The following is a 12,922-nucleotide window of genomic DNA, read 5'->3' on the forward strand; positions in this document are numbered from 1 at the left end:
TTACGTCGGTGAAATCGGTCACGCATCCCACTTTCATTATCCATGAATCGTCATCGATAAACAGTGACCGGGTTCGAAAACCCGACAACCCGATGGGTTATCCAACAAAACCACTATTACGTCGGTGAAATCGGTCACGCATCCCACTTTCATTATCCATTCCCCGGAAAACAGTCCGAAATTCTTGCAATCACCATGCACGCGACGTCTCTGCCTCGTTTTAAACAGAAAAGAAAGAAGAAAGAGAGCCACAGCGAGGTTTCGTAACACCGATCGCGTCAGCGTGTCCTCCTAAGCCTCGCGGAAGAAGAACAGCACCGAAAGCGTGCGAGGTAACATAACTCCGCTCCAGAATGATCTCAGCCAGCCCGAGAATGATCTCACTTATCCACGCTCCCGATTACGCTCGCAATTACACCGATCTCCCATCCAGATAAGCATCGGCAACCCCATCCAGTCCAATTAAAGGAAAGACCAGTCGCCGGCCCAAGATTCACCAGGCCTTCACCGACGATCCGCAGCATCGTGATCTCGTCTTAACGACTAGCAAGCAGGCCTGTCTGTCGATCATCGGTCGGCGCGCCGGGTAACACTGCTCGGACTAGATCGAGGCTGCAGGACGAATTTACGACGGGCAGGATAAGAGGGCAGAGCGGTCGGCAAGTGGCAGGAGCGGGGAGGAAAAATAGGTCCGAACGAAACGTTCCCGAGGAGTTCGTCAGAGGCACCTACCTTTCCCGATCGGTCGAACCGGTTCGCCTTTACGACGAAACCAACAGCCGCCTCACGAGCCGTGCCGGTGACGCACCGTCGTCGTCGTTCGAGGCCTGTTCACCAAGCCGTGCACTCCGTATCCCGATAACAGCCGACGATAATCCACGTGCGACCGCATGGAACCACCACTGTCCTCACCGGATTACGTTTCGAGGCGCAACGTCCTCGAGGACGCGACCGGCGACGAGCGGAAGGACCGGGGTGGACTCGCGGATGAGGACAGGGACAAGGACGGGTGTCGAATAGAGAAAGAGAGAGAGAGAGAAAGACGAGAGGGTAGGTCGGTAGAGAAACAGAAGAGGGAAGAGAGAGAAGAGAGGAAGGGTTATCCCCGGTGGCGAGACGAGGAAGTCCTGGTTGGTGGTGCTCAGGAGTGCGTTGGCACGCGGGTGCGACGTCCCCCGTGCCTGGCTCGTTTCGTCGACATTTCCGGTTGCGCTGCGGTACCACGATAGGGGCCGGAAGTAAACACGATGCTGACCGTGTGATCGACCGAGCGTGCCCGATAGATCCGTTCACGGCGGCCGACGAGCTGAGACTGAGCGGCTCGTCCCCACGGAACGCCCGATCGCGATCTACGAGTACTACCGACGCGAGGCCACGGCCCGCGATCCTCGATGTATGCGTCGTTTCACGTACGAGTCGCGGTATACGAGTATGAGTGAGTGAGCGTACGAGCCATCGGGAGGACCGACGAGGTACTCGCGCGCGCGTCGCCGCGCGACCGAGCAGGTACGTATGCTCGCGTCGCGGGGGATTGTTCTTCGAGTCCCTCGGCGATTAATTTTCGGAATTTTTTTTTTTTTTACTTTTTGGTTTCGATGGGTTCGTGGAGGGATTTTAGGTGAGGGGGATTTTGTCGATTGCGAAAGATCGAGCAGTGTCTGTTTTTGCAGGTGCTCGGTTTTATTGTGATCGATGACGCGTGGATGATAAGTTGCACTCGTTGTTGATGTTTTTGTTTTATTTCTTACGCAAAGTATGTTATAGATGTATTTTCATTGTGCTGCAAGTGTGGCTTTCTTTTGTGTTTAGAATGGGAGAACGGTGAATAATAAATTCGTTTACGTACGTTGGTGGGAATTATCTTTGCGAATTTCTTTTTATACTTTTAAGGTAAAAGAATAATTAATCGTGAGTTAAATTAGGATGATATTTTAGAATTATACTAATGTATTTTCTTATACGTTTAGAATGGCAATATAGTGAATAATAAATTAGATATTAGCTTCGTAGTTTGAAATTATTTCAGCTTCGATTAAAATTATTTTTTATTACGAATATATAGATTATTATAACTATTGGTTGGAGTGGGAGGATAATTAATAGTGAATTAAATTAGGGTGATATTTTAGAATTATCCTACTATATCTTTTTATATGTTTAGAGTGGCAGTATAATGAATAATAAATTGAATATTAGCTTCATATTTTCAATTATTTTAGCTGTAAATAAAATTGTTTTATTATTATTATTTCAGTGCTTTTCTTTACACACTTTTGTAATAAAATTATAGCGAATAGCAGATTGGTCTAATAGGTGAATTTTTAAATTAAAATTAACTTAGGGTAGCGATTTTCATATATGTATATTTACGTTAAATATATTGTATTTGTGTTTCTTATAATAACAATGATTAGATTATAAATAAAATTTAGATATTAATATTGGAATTATTTTGAAATAATTTTATCAGACACTTTGGGCATTAAACCGATATTAAATGACGATTTATACCAATAAGTAACAATATGTAAATTATTTACAAATACTTTTATTTAAGAAATCTTATTATCGCGAAGCTTTTACCGATAACTAGAATAATTACCGAACTAATTACCAATAAAATTCGACAAATTTCCACCTTTTCCTACAGTTTTATCCATATTTGTCATACAAAAATTTCTGGGTACATTTTCAAAGGAGAATACCGCGATTCTATTTGGTCACGAAGGAACAATGACTCGGTATTTCGGTAGCACGCGCTTGTTAAGCTTCCTGCGACGAAAACGTGTGGTAGGGTCAAAGAACCTGCGATCATTAATCATCTTCCTATCACCTACGACGCTCGAGGATCGAAGACCGTTTCTAAATTCGCTTCCTCGAAGGATCGCGAAAAATTATCCGTCTTCGCGAAAAATCTCACCATCGGTAGTACCTTTTCTTCGTTGCGGAGAAACGGGGAGAGAAAATTCGCCAAAAGCACCGTGTTTCGTACCACGTAATACCGCGAGTCCTGTGTATTTTTTCGCACACGTGTAACAAAAATTAGTAGCTACTTAGCGAGTCTGCTTCTCCAACGTATTAATAGACCGGCGTGTACTCCGTTTCGGATAAAACAAACACTCGGACAGAAGGAACATCTTGTTGCTCGGTTAATTCTGTCCAGCACTATCCCACGTTTCCACTATTTAAACACCGTGTTCCCTTCAGCTTCTCTCATCCACACCACGGTTCACTTCAAATTTATCGCCCCGAAATTCACTCGAGGTCCGCTGTAAAAGTCACACCTGAGAGAAACGAGATTTCGAATGGTGAAATTTTTGAAATATTTTTCAGATCATTTTTTAACAAGATGCTTTAGCGAACGTGGAATGATTAAACGACGTATCATTGATTTATCATTTTTCGTTGGTTTAAGAATCACACCGGATATTTATTTTATTTTGATTTTGGATGGCTGAATTTCCTAGATCGCGAAATTATTTTTTGGGAACACATGTTTAAGAGGATGGAGAACGGCTGAGAAATTTTTTCCAAATTTACCACTGAGGATTCACTCGAAATTCTGTTCGAAAATTGCACTGGAAATGCGATTTTAGACAGTACAGGTTTTAAAGTGGAGAAATAATTTTCCCCAAATTGGAATAGATTTGTTTCAAATTTATCACTTCAAATTCACTGAAAATTTGCTTCGAACGATGCACTGGAAGGTCAGTGTTGGACGATAGAAATTTCCAAGTTGCGAAATAATATTTTCAAAATAGAATAATAGAAGGATCTTTCCCAAATTTATCAGTTCAAATCCACTGAAAATTCGCTGAGAACGTTGCACTGGAAGTTCAATTATGGACGATAGAAATTTCCAAGTGGCGAAATAATTTTCTCAAAATAAAATAATAGAAGTATCTTTCCCAAATTTATCACTTCAAATCCACTGAAAATTCGCTGAGAACGTTGCACTGGAAGTTCAATTATGGACGATAGAAATTTCCAAGTGGCGAAATAATTTTCTCAAAATAAAATAATAGAAGTATCTTTCCCAAATTTATCACTTCAAATCCACTGAAAATTCGCTGAAAATGTTGCATTGGAAGTTTAATTCTGGACGACAGAAATTTCCAAGTTGCGAAATAATATTTTCAAAATAGAATAATAGAAGGATTTTTCCCAAATTTATCACTTCAAATCCACTGAAAATTCGCTGAGAACGTTGCACTGGAAGTTCAATTATGGACGATAGAAATTTCCAAGTGGCGAAATAATTTTCTCAAAATAAAATAATAGAAGTATCTTTCCCAAATTTATCACTTCAAATCCACTGAATATTCGCTGAGAACGTTGCATTGGAAGTTTAATTCTGGACGATAGAAATTCCCAAGTTGCGAAATAATTTTTGCAAAATAGAATAATACAAGGATTTTTCCCAAATTTATCATTTCAAAACCACTGAAAATTCGCTCGGTACATTGCACAGGAAGTTCAGTTCTGGACGCTAGAAATTTCCAAGTTGCGAAATAATATTTTCGCGAGAGACGTCGCGAACAAAGAATGACCGCAGGATTTCCATCGATCGTTGATCGAAGGCAAATGTGATTCACCTAGACTGACGAACGATAAGGGAAACCTTCGACTCTTATGTCAGATCACTAAACGATAAGGATTATCGACGTTACCGGGAATTTCGCGATTTTTTCACGCGAACTCGACCAACCACGTCGCTTGTACGGCACTGTAAACCGAGCATCCGTGTGTGCATCGAGCACACGTACGATTGCACTCACGAACACACGTGGAGACACGTACACGTGACTGAGAGTCAGCCAATGAGTCACCTCTCGCTGCTAATGCGCGCGCGCGAGCACACGCGAAGCTTTCTTTCTTTCTTTCCTTTTTTTCGGCAGGATTGATCGCGAATTTTCCATTGATAATACCGATATCGCGAAAATAATCGCGTCAGGTAGTCGACCATTTAATCGTCTCGATCCAGCAGGGTGTTAACCCCGTCGCGTGAAACCCTCCACCGAGCCAACTTGCAGAAATTGCCAGGTTTATTGCGATTCCGGGAAACAGGGGGTTGGAATCGAAGAATTAGAAGATTGGAAATTTCTCTGGAATATATTCCGCAGTTTATGCAGTCGTAAAGTGAAATATTTGTTTCACGAAATTGTAGAAATGGTAGAAATTGTAAAATTGGTTGTCCTTGCAATTTTAGCAATAATTCGGAAAATTCTTTCGCAAATTGTTCTTTCGTAATATTGTCGAAATTGCAGGTATTATTATTCGCGTGTGCTTCGTGCAGAAAATAAAAAATTTCGTTATAACCATCCCTATAATTTTGGAGGAATGGTTACTCGAGAGTGCTTCGTACAGAAGGTAAATTTGCACACGATCTTCTCAATAATTCGAGAAATCGTTTAACCTTCAATTGGTGACGTACTTCTTTGCTGTAGTGTATGTAGTATATTTGCTATATGTTATTTACTACATGTATATGTGATGTTGTTATATTAATTATATTACGATAATTTATAAACAAAAAGTATATTTTTATTTGTAATTGAAGTGAAATTTATTTTTGTTTTTCATTTTTGTCGTGCTTCGCTAAAATATGGTGTCAATTTGACGTCATGTCACCAGTTGGAAGTTCACAAGTTGTGCTACCACAAAATTGTCAAAGTTGCAAAAATAATTATTCGCGAATGCTGTATACAATAAATAATAAATTTCGTGATAACCTCCCCTATAATTTTAGAAGAATTGTTAGTCGAGAATACTTTGTACAAAGGGTAAAAAATTTTTGCACAATCTTCTCATTGATACGAAAAATCATTTGACAAGTCGTGTTCCCACAAAATTGTGAAAGTTGCAAAAATAATTATTCGCAAATACTGTATACAGCAAATAACAAATTTCACGATAACCATGTCTATAATTTTGGAAGAATTGTTATTAGAGAATGCTTCGTATAGAAGGTAAAATATTTTCGCACAATCTTCTCAATGATTCGAAAAATCATTTGACAGATTGTGCTCCCACCAAATTGTCAAAGCTGCAAAAATAATAATTCTCAAATGCTTTGCACAATAAATAAAAAATTTCACAATCTCCCCTACAATTTCAAAAGAATTGTTAATCGAAAATGCTTCGTACAAAGGATAAATAATTTTTGCACAATTTCCTTAATGATTCGGAAAATTATTTAACAGGTGGTGCTCCCACAAAATTGTCAAAGCTGCAAGAATAATTATTCGCGAATGCCTTGCACAATAAATAATAAATTTCATGATAACCTCCCCTATAATTTTGGAAGAATTGTTATTCGAGAATGTTTTGTACAAAGGGTAACAAATTTTCGCATCTTCTCAATGATTCGAAAAATTATTTGACAGTTCGTGCTCCCGCAAAATTGTCAAAACCACAAAAATAATTATTCGCAAATGCAGTGTGCGATAAATAAAATAATTTTCCAATAATCTCCGTAATTTTAAGAAAATTATTTCTCGCGACTGCTTCATAGAGAAAATGAAAAATTTTCGTGCGATCTTTTCAATGATTCCAAAAATCATTTGACAAAAATCATTACTCCCACAAACTTGTCGAAACTGCAGAAAGAATTACATGCAAATACTTTACGTAAGAAATGAAAAATTTTCGTAGAACTTGCTGCATAATTCCTAGAATCTTAAAACGACTCGTTCATCGACAAAATGGCCGACGCTGCAAAAGAACTCGATCACTTAAAAAGTGCTTGGAGGAGAATTTAAAGAAATTGCAGCACCTTGCAGCGGTCATCGAATTCTTCGAAGTTACATCGCAAGCGTAATTCGCGTAATTTCGCGCTGATGTTTGAAAAACGTTGCTTCAACGTGGACACGGCGAAGCTTCGATCGAATGGACTTCGTCAGGTGTGCAAAAATCGCGTGAAAATCGTGCGAAAACCGCGAGCAAACAACAACGATTCGAGGAAATAATGGCGGCCGCGTTGGCGAAAATTCAAGGCGACGAGACGACGCCGAGCGTCGAAAATTATTACCGTGGGATCGATGGTGTCACGTACGCGATATGGTGAAAGTTCACGCGATGGCCGCTCGTCTGGATGACTCCGAAATCGACGTGGCGTTTTCGAATCCGGCACCGTTTCCCGCCTTTTCACCGTGCCGCGGTCTACGCTGTCATTATCTCCGGGCCTCCTTTGCTCCTTCGCTTCACCCTGCGGCCATTTTCGCGAACGCGACCGTGAATAATTCATCGGACGATCGTTCAACGATACCTTTCGCGACGGCCTCTTATTTCAGCCTTTTCCAATGCCGAAGCTTATATTTTCGTCATTAACATCTAAATAATGCAAAAAGTCGGAAAGCTACGTTATCAAACTGTCTGTTCTGTCATTAAGATCTTGGCAATGCGAAAAGGCGAAACGTGATGTTAGCAAACTGTCAAATTACTGATTGAGATTTAAAGAAAACAAAAAGTTGAAGAGTGTCATTACCAAACTGTCAAATTACTAACTGAGATTTAAAGAAAGCAAAAAGTCGAAAAATGGCGTTACCGAGCTGTCAAATTCCTGATTGAAATTTAAGGAATGCTAAAGTCGAAAAGTGACGTTACCAAACTGTCTAATTTGTCATTAAAATTTTGGCAATGCGAAAAGGCGAAAAGTGACGTTACCAAACTGTCAAATATGTTACCAAGATCTAACCAATGCAGAAAGTCGGAAAGTGACGTTATCGAGCTGTCAAATTCCTGATTGAAATTTAAGGAATGCTAAAGTAGAAAAGTGACGTTACCAAACTGTCAAATATGTTACCAAGATCTAACCAATGCAGAAAGTCGAAAAGTGACGTTACCGAGCTGTCAAATTCCTGATTGAGATTTAAAGAAAACAAAAAGTCGGAAAGTGTCATTACCAAGCTTTCAAATTTCTAGTGGAAATTTAAAGAAAGCAAAAAGTCGAAGAGTGTCATTACCAAACTGTCAAATTCCTGATTGAGATTTAAAGAAAACAAATAGTCAAAAGGTGGCATTCTCAAACTGTCAAATTCCTAATTGAGATATAAAGAAAACAAAAATTCGAAAAGTGTCATTACCAAACTGTCAAATTCCTGATTGAGACTTGAAAAATGCAAATAGTTGAAAAATGGTCTCACTATAAATAGTATTAAAGAAATCAAAGTAGATAAATTTATAAAAATTTACATAATTAATTGTGCAATTAATCTATTAGTTTAGCCAAAAAATGATTTTGGCATTTTTCGCATACAATAGCAGTCATTTTTATGGCCATATAGTAGAATTTTCTACCATCTCAATTAAGAGGAGCTCTACACATAATTCTAATTAAAGTGTCATAGCACAGTTTCCAACTTCGAGAGCCCTTTTCGCAAAATTTCGGCGAACGTTGTCAAACTGTCAATATCCCAGATATCACGCAGACACCAACCAGACACACTCGTTCCTAATTTAGCATTCGGCTATCATTAATATTGATGACGATCGACTAGTTCCATCAAGGTCGACTAACAGATCTTCGACCAAACGAAAGAAATAATTCTCGCAAATCGAAACACGAAAAGATTTATTCCCAATTTTCTCGGAAAATTGCGGAAAATTTCTCGAATAGAAGGATTAAAAGATAGAAATTTAGAGGAATCCAACGAAACAAATTTCAACAACCTATTCCGCCATTTCCACTAAATAAATTAATTTTAAACAAAGTCGGACGCTAAGCATCCTGTTTAAAGAAACCTCGATTTATTTCCAGAATAACCCGATACTTTCGTTCTATTTCCGAGCCGTTTCTCATTTCCGGCTGCTCGTATGCCGTTTTCGAGGCGATAATCGGGAATCGTGTCTGCGCGAGGAAGCAGAATTCTCCCGTTTTCGTACCGTAGAAGGTGAACTTTATTTCGCGATCGTTTCGCGGGAAAGACGATTTTCGATGAATCGAGCCGTGCAGACGCGAGCTGTTTTTTCAGCTGACGATTCGTCGATAATTCTTTCCGCGCGTCGCGTCTATTTCAGCTGTCTCTGATTCCGCGAGTATACACAGCGGCTGCCAAAAATTTCCGTCCCGCTCGTATTTCTACACCAGTCTAAATTATTCATCAAATAGGCTCCCTTCGCGACAGATCTGGTGACAATGTCGTTTAAAAACGCCGAATTTTGCATCGGGGTGCTCGTCATTTCAAAAATTAACGAGATTCGAGCCATTTTAGGCCCCCCATTTTAATTTTTGTAATTTTTATTTCGAATTCGTAATTAGTGACGTTGAAACCCCAAAAATACGAAGTTGAGTGCAATGTAATAATTTTTAATATGTTTCTTTCCCATTTTTGATCCACCATTTTGTTTTCGTTTTTATTTTTGACTTCGAATTCATTGAAACCCCAAAAATACAATGTTAAATCCAGTGTAATAATTTTTAATATGTTTCTTTGCCATTTTTGATCCACCATTTTGTTTTCGTTTTCATTTTTGACTTCGAATTCGATGAAACCCCAAAAATACGAAGTTGAGTCCAATGTATAATAATAATTTTTAACATGTTTCTTTGCCATTTTTGATCCACCATTTTGTTTTCGTTTTTGTTTTCGACTTCGAATTCGTTGAAACCCCAAAAATACGAAGTTGAGTCCAATGTATAATAATAATTTTTAACATGTTTCTTTGCCATTTTTGATCCACCATTTTGTTTTCGTTTTTATTTTTGACTTCGAATTCGTTGAAACCCCAAAAATACAAAGTTAAGTCCAGTGTAATAATTTTTAATATGTTTCTTTGCCATTTTTGATCCACCATTTTGTTTTCGTTTTTATTTTTGACTTCGAATTCGTTGAAACCCCAAAAATACAAAGTTAAGTCCAGTGTAATAATTTTTAATATGTTTCTTTGCCATTCTGGATCCACCATTTTGTTTTCGCTTTTATTTTTGACTTCGAATTCGTAATCAGCAACCCTTAAAATCCGAAAAGATTAATTTTCATATAAATCCGAAAATATCTTCATATTAATACGTATCTTTGGGTTTCAGGGGTTGCTGATTTTAAATTTCGGGTTACTGATTTTTAAATAAAAAATGGCGGACATATATGTAAAAAAATATTAGATTTAGCTGAAATTTGTGCCCACGTGTCTTCGAAATCGCGGATTACGAGACTATTTTTGTAATTCCTTATTTAAGTATGGATAAAAATTACGATATCCTGGAGCAAGAATTATACGAGTAATTCCAAGTTACGTTGTACAGTCGAACTGCAAAGTTAATGTTTACAGAATGTAATTTATACGAAAAATGTTTAAAACATAAAATTTCTCGAATACAAGATAAGTATTTACATTGAACGTGCTTACAATAAATCTTACGGTATATAGGATCACTAAATTTCGTCAACGTTGCTGATCTATGTACCTCGGTGAATATATATAACAAATGATCTACATTCGAAAAATTTACATTTGACCAGCTTTTCGGCGAGATTCCCCACTGCGCGACGCGATTGAGAAATTTTGACAGCTCGTATTTAAGATATCCTCTTGATATCCCTAGCTAGTCCCTCTATAATTAGAGTAACTAGAGAATGACGAGGTAAAAAGAACCAGATGGCGTTCAACGAAAGTCCGATTTACGTTAAGGCTCTTTCCACGGCGCCGTAAATCACGTTCCCTCGATCTGTTATCGATCTTGGATTCGAGATCGAGAAAGAGTGGAAGAGGAAATAAAAATGGCGGGAAATAATAGATCACTAGAGACATACTACTCCGCCAGCAATGGCCGACTCGCGGGCGTCCTCCGCCTAAATTTATCGACTTATCGATCCACGTCGAATCTTTGTTATCGAGTTAATCGATGCACTCGTAGATTCCCGATTAATCCACGTAGGCAGATAAGATTGCCGGTATCGAAAGATCCTTCGCTGGGCGAAAAAGTGTCACGCGCAACAATCCACCAAACGAATTCAAATCTACGAAATCTAAATATAGCGACAAAAATTCAGATATCGCGAAAATTAATCTTAAATTCGAAACATCATTTGTGGAAAAAAATTAATCGAAATACGATGATCGGTAAAAACACGAAGGCTACTCGATTAATTATATCTAATTTGTAAATATAATTATTGCAAGATGGCGAATACTGGTCTCGAGACACCGAAAATTTTCTAAAGAACAAGAACGCAATAATCATAACGCAAACTCAAAACTCGCAAACTGATTCAACTTAGGAAAAGAACACCAAGATAACGAAATAAAAACAGACAAAGACGCACTCTTTTAAGACTCTCTTTCCAACACCAAGCGACAGCTTGTGCTGGATCCAATCGATTTTTAAGGACTCTGGTTTGGTTGTCAAGGAACAGGATTTTATGCTTTCTTAACCTATGCTTCGCCTCCTCGTAGGGGAGTCGCGCAATTTAACCCTTTGCACTCGGTGATTTTTCGTTGCAGAAAAATAGTCATTCGAAGAGCTAAATAATAAATAAGAAATAAGAAATCGTATAAAATTAAGACGTAGAATTATTTTACATCGATATTCCACGCATCGTTGGGTAATTTTTGTTAAAGGGGTTATTACGCAAGGAAGAGTAGTCGGTGGAAAAACTGTGTATATTTTTAATCGAAGAGCGAATGGTTAGAACAGAACTGTGTAGAGCTTCGCAGGTCAAAAGTCGTCTTCAGGAGACTGGTGACAAAAGACAGAATATTGGGAGAAGGGATCACCCCCACATCGTTAAATGTAGAGTTTGCTTCATTCTTGAATTTTACCATAACAATTGTAAATTTGATATATCAATTAACATGGATCTTTAGAACCTGATTAAATGGCGACTGAGGGTAGCCTTTCGAGTGCAAAGGATTAATTTTGTTATATAGAATAATTTTTCGATTTGCTTCTAAAAGATATCGATCATTTTACAATTTGTTTTCGTTTTCAATAGCCAATTCGCGATTTCTTTTGGTATCCTACATATATAAATTACTGTATAATTACTGTACCGTGTAAAAAGGCTTCTAACAAATTTCATAAAATTCCCAAGAATCTCTTCTACAGTCACGAACAAAAGCTTCGTAAAATTTTAAGTAAAAGATTTACCTATCTGGTACCCCACTGGTATCCTACATTATTATTATATATTATAATTTTATTTCAACATCCTGACGTAGCTCGAATTCCGCGAGGCAATTTACAGGAATCGTTGACACTGGAATGAAAATAACCCCTGGGAATAGAAATTTTCTATAAATATCTATCTCATAGTTTCATTTACAAATTAATAGCGTATAATTATGCCTTTGAAGCTGCGATTTAAGCAAGATGTCGACGCGTGTCGGTATATATAATTATACAAGAAACGTCCGTAAACCTGGCGTTAATAAAACGTCTGCAAAAGCAAGAAACGCGCAGCAGCCGGGGAAAACGAAGCGAGCATGACGCGATACGTCTCCGCAATTTTTGCAATATTACGTTTCTCGGTAATAAACGTTCCCCTACGATCTTGCGCTGCATCCGGTTCCACGGGACGGAATCGTTATCTAACCGGTTCGTATCCCGGGGACCGATTAAAATCTCTTGAAAAAATTATCCATCGTTTCGCCGATAATTTCGCGGTTGTTCGTTCGCGAATTATCTAATCGCGGTGTATCCGCGCCTGGGAAATTTCTTTCGTCGATATCTCTGCCCCCCCCCCCCCCCCCCCCCCCCCCCCCCACGTCGATCGGCAATCGTTGGCCATGATTCGTCGATCAGATCGGCCGAATCTACGCCAATGCGAGCAAAAATCGTCCAATCGAATCGGCGCTGGTCGAACCTCGCCGAGATTTCCGCGCGTGTGCGCAGATGTGCAGCCCGGCTCCGCGCGTGGTCATCTACTCCGCGCCAAAGATAGAGTCTGACATCATACACAGAAGCATCACTCGGGTCGAACGA

General features: G+C 38.9%; 1 protein-coding gene across 5 annotated transcripts in view; it reads right to left on the reverse strand.

Annotated features, from left to right (window-relative positions):
- Positions 1-12,922, reverse strand: part of LOC108549763 (dual specificity protein phosphatase 10) — a 125,309-nt gene that overhangs the window by 103,364 nt on the left and 9,023 nt on the right. For 2 of the 5 annotated variants that reach the window (XM_017903268.1, XM_017903267.1), the window contains exon 1: positions 733-1,850. The exons of the other annotated variants lie outside the window; for them this stretch is intronic. The gene's annotated coding sequence lies outside the window, so the exon portion shown is untranslated. Of the gene's footprint in view, positions 1-732; positions 1,851-12,922 lie in introns of those variants that run through there. 5 annotated transcript variants of the gene reach the window in all.

This window comes from Eufriesea mexicana, unplaced genomic scaffold, assembly GCF_001483705.2.
Source record: "Eufriesea mexicana isolate 0111107269 unplaced genomic scaffold, ASM148370v2 scaffold2208, whole genome shotgun sequence".
Classification (NCBI taxonomy): domain Eukaryota; kingdom Metazoa; phylum Arthropoda; class Insecta; order Hymenoptera; family Apidae; genus Eufriesea; species Eufriesea mexicana.